The following is a 6595-nucleotide window of genomic DNA, read 5'->3' as shown; positions in this document are numbered from 1 at the left end:
ACCTATGCCGCTCGGTCAGCGCTCACCTATGTATTTATATGTACATATTCTTATTCAATCACTTTAGATTTGTGTGTATTAGGTAGTTGTTATGGAATTGTTAGATTACTTGTTAGATATTACTGGACTGTCGAAACTAGAAGCACAAGCATTTCGCTACACTCACAAAAACATCGGCTAATCATGTGTATGTGACCAATAAAATTGTATTTTATTTATCACGGCCAGTTGTTATACAGTCTTGATTAGATATCAGATAAAGGGAACCAGAGTGAACAAATAAAACAAAAATGTGATACCTATTTAATTTACTTAATAAATAAAGTTATGTAACATCCAATGTCCCTGTGTGAAAAGTAATTGCCCCCTTACACTTGATAACTGCTTGTGCCACCTTTAGCTGCAATGACTGCAATCAAATGCTTTCTGTAGTTGTTGATCAGTCTCTCACATCGCTGTGGAGGAATTTTGTCCTACTCTTCCATGCAGAACAGCTTTAACTCAGCAACATTTGTGGGTTTTAGAGCATAAACTGGTCATTCTGAGGTAGACTGGCTTGTGTGTTCTGGATCATGGCCTTGTTGCATGACCCAGCTGTGCTTCAGCTTAAGCTCATGGACGGATGGCCTGACATTCTCCTTTAGAATTCTCTGATACAGAGCAGAATTCATGGTTCCTTCGATGACGCCAAGTCGTCTAGGTCCTGAGGCAGCAATGCATACATAAACCATGACACTACCACTTGACCGTTGGTATGAGGTTCTTACTGTGGAATGCAGTGTTTTGTTTTTGCAGACATTACGGGACCCATGTGTTTTTGGGAATACGCTCACATTCATTTATAAGACTTCTTTAACACTGTATTACAGCTGGTGGCACATGGGCACAACGACCAGGAGATGGCACCATGTGAGGAGTTGGTTCCCACCCCTCCCCCCAAAAGTACATTTGTCGAAAGGGGCCGTAAGATTGTCAACAGGGCTTCCCCCAAGCGTTGAGGGTTGGCAACAACATCTGATCATCAATACGGAGGCCCCTAAGGGCTGTGTGCTTAGTCCCCTCCTGTACTTCCTGTTCACTCACGACTGTATAGCCGCACACGACTCCAACACCATTATCAAGTTTGCGGACATGACAGTGGTAGGACTGATCACCGATGACAATGAGGCAGCCTATAGGGAGGAGGTCAGAGACCTGGCAGTGTGGTGCCAGGACAACAACCTCTCCTTCAATGTCAGCAAGACATAGGAGCTGATCATGAACTACAGGAAACGGAGGTTGCGAGCATGCTTCCATACACATCGATGGGGCTCTATTGGAGCGGGTCGAGTCCTTCAATTTCCTCGGTGTCGACATCACAAAGGAATTACATGGTCAACACACCCACACAGTTGTGAAGAGGACACAACAGTGCCTCTACCCACTCAGGAGGCTGGGCCCTCAGAGCCTCAAAAAGTTATACAGCTGCACCAGCAACTGCAAGGCACCTGACAGGAAGGCACTACAGAGGGTGGTGAGAATGGCCCAGTACATCACTGGGGCCGAACACCCTGCCATCCAGGACCTCAATATCAGGCAGTGTCAGAGGAAGTCCCCAAAATTGTCAAAGACTCCAGCCACCCAAGCCATAAACTATTATCTCTGCTACCGCATGGCAAACGGTACCAGTGCAAGTCTGGAACCAACAAGATCCTGAACAGATTCTACCCCCAAGCCATAAGACTGCTAAACAAGACTGTTAAATAAATAGCTAATCAAATGGCTACCCGGACTACCTGCATTGACACTTTTTTGCACTAACTCTATGCACACACACTGGACTCTACCCACACAATCACACATACTTACACTGACACACCAAAACAAAGCCTAACATAAGGACAACTCAGAGAATGGTATTATTTTCTTCTGAAATTTAATTCATATCATGTTTTTTGGACCTGTCGAAAATAAATCATTGATTTATTGTGAAGGTGTAGGCTACATTACATGGATTTATTCGACTTTTTAAAATGGCTTGTAGGCTATGTGTGGAAGCCAGGAGATGCTAAATGTGTTTATGTTAATTAACAGTGAATTACCATGAGACCGACAGTTATTTGCTTGACAATCACCAGCTGATGAAATGTCGTGACCGCCACAGCCCTAGGTACTGTATATATATATTTTTCTATCTTTAACTCTGCATTGTTGGAAAAGTAAGTAAGCATTTCACTGTTACTCTAAACCTGTTGTTTACAAAGCACCCGACTGTCACGTTCTGACCTTTATTTCCTGTGTTTTGTATTTAGTTAGTATGGTCAGGGCGTGAGTTGGGTGGGCAGTCTATGTTTGTTTTTCTATGATTTTGGTATTTCTATGTTTCGGCCTAGTATGGTTCTCAATCAGAGGCAGGTGTCATTAGTTGTCTCTGATTGAGAATCATACTTAGGTAGCCTGGGTTTCACTGTGTGTTTGTGGGTGATTGTTCCTGTCTCTGTCTTTGCACCAGATAGGATTGGTTTGAGGTTTCACGGTTCTTGGTTTTTGTAGTCAGTTGTTCATGTGTACCTTAACGTATTAAAAAGAACCGTGGACACTTACCACGCCGTGTATTGGTCCTCTGATCCGTTTCGCCTCTCCTCTTCGGAAGAAGAGGAGGAAATTAATTACACCGACAAATAACATTTTATTTTATTTATAAATTGCACCCTATAGATCGTTAAACATCACAATAAGGAGCAGAGCATTGGATTTGCTTTCTGGTGGGCAAGGAGACTCCCAGCTCTGTTAAAGCCATTGACAACTGCTTGGCGTTTTCAAGGGATTGTTAAATACGTTTGAACTATCTGGTTGTGATATACTGTAGTCCACCTCTTAAAGAGCATAGTCAGAACTAAACATTTCCGATTATTCCATGTGAAACAATTGCGTATCTTTAGCTCTATCGTCAGAGTTATACCGCAAGTAATTAACTGCATGCTAATGATTAGAAAACATCATTTAAACATATAATTTCAGATACGTGAGGGTAGCCTCATGATAGCTCTCAATATTGGCCTCCATTAATTGGATATTTAAGTGATATAAAATAAAAGTGAACTCTAACTGACAAGAATGAGTGGTTTATGTTAATTTCCCATCCTTTGTGGGCCCTACCTATTTAGCCTGGTCTGATAGACTAGACTTAACATAGTAAAAGTAAATCTGGGATCCCCAAATTAGTATATATTACGATTGGTATGGTTCCATAAGACAGATGGTTACTGAGGCAAAAATGAAAGTAGAGTGTTTGGTCAGGCGGGCGAGTAACGTGAATGTCTAGGAAAGTCTTGCGAGGCCAAATCTCATCACGGACAACTTTAGTATTTTAGCCAATTAGCAACTTTTCAACTACTTACTACTTTTTAGCTACTTTGCAACTACTTAGCATGTTAGCTTCCCCTTCCCCTGACCCTAACCCTAACCTTAACCCTTTTAGCTAACCCGTCCTCTAACCCTAACCTTAACCCTTTAACCTAACTCCTATACTTAACCTAACCCCTAGCATAGCAAGAATTCATAACATATCATGTGTTTTGCAAATTCATAGTATATAGTCTGTTTAGCAAATTCGTAACATATAGTACATTTAGCAAATTCGTAACATATTTTACGAAATGGGTGGTAGACATCCACAAATGAATATATACCATACAATACATTACATGTCATACTAAATGGAGTGTCTCAGATTTATCTACAGAATAATACAAAATGTTCTCAGACCAGGCAGCAGTGTAAAGCAGCAGAACCATACATTTGCTGATGTAGGCTACTGTTAGCTAATGTTTACTTTGCAAGCTACCAGCAGAAACTTTGTTCAGTTGGATAAACATAGTGTTAAGTAAACATAATGTACTTTTTCTCCAATGTAGGCCTACCTAGTGAAGTTAGCAAACATTATACCCTTTTCAACATTTTTAACAGTGTTTAATCACGGTTGCTTTGTGATTTATAATTTTGTGCAATGTGCAATTAATGTTGCATAGCTGAATGCATGCATAATCTATCAATTTTACATATTTTGTTGCATGCTATGCCAATTATTTATTCAACTGCATCCTCAGTGGGAATGGAGTTTCTTAGCTGTCTTTTCAATCAAAGATAATTTAATTTGAATGTTCTAAGATGTTTTCAACGCGTGTATAGTGAGATATCAGGTGACCACACCATTTGTACACCAATACATTTGCTTAGGACGGCATTATAGTAAAACTAGTCGTCAAGGTGAGACGATTTGAACCTTTTGGCTTTCCATAAATCTGAGAGCAAAGCTTATTGGTGACAGGCTTCATGAATCATCCACCTGAGTCTTTCCGTAGCGACAAACCATTCATTCTTCACTGACAGTATTGCGAGGCGTACCTGTGCTGCACCTGTCCATGCTTTTACACCAAGCGAAAACATAGGAGTCGTCTAACACAAATTAAAATATCAGTCAGAGACAGATTTGACACAACTGTTTAAAAGTAAAAGCATTTCAGTTTTAAACAGTCAGGCATTTCAATTCTCTGAACTTTCTTGCTGATGTTCTTCTGCTTAGACAGGTAGGCTACTGTAAGTGATTTTACTTTGTGATTTATAATTTTGTGCAATATGCAATTAAAGTTGTATAACTGAATGCATGCATAATCTAACAAATTGCCATATTTTCTTGCATGCTATGCCTATTATTTAATCAACTGCAGCCTCGGTGGGAATGGAGTTTCTAAGCTGTCTTTTCAATCAAAGATAATTTAATTAGAATGTTCAGAATGCAATACGTAACAATGTAATTAACACACACACACACACACACACACACACACACACACACACACACACACACACACACACACACACACACACACACACACACACACACACACACACACACACACACACACACACACACACACACACACACACACACACACACACACACACACACACACACACACGCACAGTGTTTTCCTTGATGGCCAAAAAGCTCAAGGGGGAAAGTATTATGTCTGTAATGTCTTTTTCGTTACGTGTCGGACCCCAGTAAGACTAGCTGTCGCCATTGGAGTCGGCTAATGGTGATTCTAATCAACTCAAATCAAACCTTAGCCCTAGCCTAGCTAATGTTAGCCACCGAGTGGCATTACGGTCTAAGGCACTGCATCTCAGTGCAAGAGGCATTACTACAGTCCCTGGTTTGAATCCAGGATGAACCACATCCAGCTGTGATTGGGAGTTCCATAGGGCGGCTCACAATTGGCCCAGCATTGTCTGGGGTAGGCTGAAATGGTAAATAAAAATGTGTTCTTAACTGGCTTGTCTAGTTAAATATAGGTTAAATAATATTTTGTTTTTAAACCTAGCTAACATTAGTGTTAGCCACCTAGCTGATGATAGCACAACAAATTGGAGTTCGTAACATATCATACATATTGCAGATTCGTGACCTATCGAACGCATTGTAATTCATAACATATTGTACGAATTGCAATTTGTAACATACCATGTGAATTGTAAAATCGTTACATATCATACGATTTACCTTTACTATGTTATGTCTACCCCTGAGTCCGGGTTGGAAATGTTCTCTTAAAGGCCTTTAAGGATGATAAAGTGCTTCCTGCACAAACAATAAGTCAATAATGATTGTTTTATACACACTGTATGACAATTGGCTCAAGGCTTTAGTGCCTTTGTTATCAAACCCTAGCCACAATGACATTACTTATTGATTGCCTCCCACACGGTTTACTACTTCAGGTCACATGAGCTGATTAAGACCTCCTTTTTACAGAATTACTTTCTACAGAACCTGGAAAGTGTGCAAATCCTGGCTATAATGGACTGTATGTACCCCACCACGGTCAACCAAGGCTGCTGCGTCATTCAAGAGCGAGACAGTGGAAGTCTTGCCTATATTCTAAAAGGCAATAAGTTAAATCAACAGTTGTTTATAGGTGGTGAGTAAAGTGGGGATTGGGAATACAGCCACTTCAAGGTCCCAACCACTGTTTTCTTGAATTTTCATGCATAGCCCTACTCTCAAAAACCATAGTCCCCAATGTATAGTAATTGCTTGAGACATTTTGGTGAATTATTCATCAAGCACTTGGTCTCCACAATCGAAGCGCAGTCAGCTCATGGTCTTTCATGTATGCTGCTTATTAGTCTTTTATGTTTGCTCAGAGATGGCCCAGTGAATGTTACTCAACAGCTGCCCCTCCTCATTTCCTCCTCCCTCTGGCTCATGTACCAATTGCAATTTGTATGAATTGCAATTCGGTGCATCAGGTGGCCTAGTGGTTGAGCGTTGGACTAGTAACCAAAATGGTTGCAAGATCAAATCCCCAAGCTGACAAGGTAAAAATCTGCCCCTGAACAAGGCACTTATCCTACTGTTCCTAGGCCATCATTGAAAATAAGAATTTGTTTTTAACTGACCAGCCTAGTTAAATAAAGGTTAAAAAAAATGGTGAGTTGGTATTCTCTGTTAGTGCCAGCACTGCTTTATAGCACAATGAGGGGAAATGTTAGAATGATCTGTTTCTGGGAGGAGAGAATGAGGGAAGGTGGTGGTATGCATGACAATAAG

The sequence above is a fragment of the Oncorhynchus gorbuscha genome, linkage group LG05, assembly GCF_021184085.1.
Source record: "Oncorhynchus gorbuscha isolate QuinsamMale2020 ecotype Even-year linkage group LG05, OgorEven_v1.0, whole genome shotgun sequence".
Taxonomy (NCBI): domain Eukaryota; kingdom Metazoa; phylum Chordata; class Actinopteri; order Salmoniformes; family Salmonidae; genus Oncorhynchus; species Oncorhynchus gorbuscha.
This window is presented reverse-complemented; position numbering follows the sequence as displayed.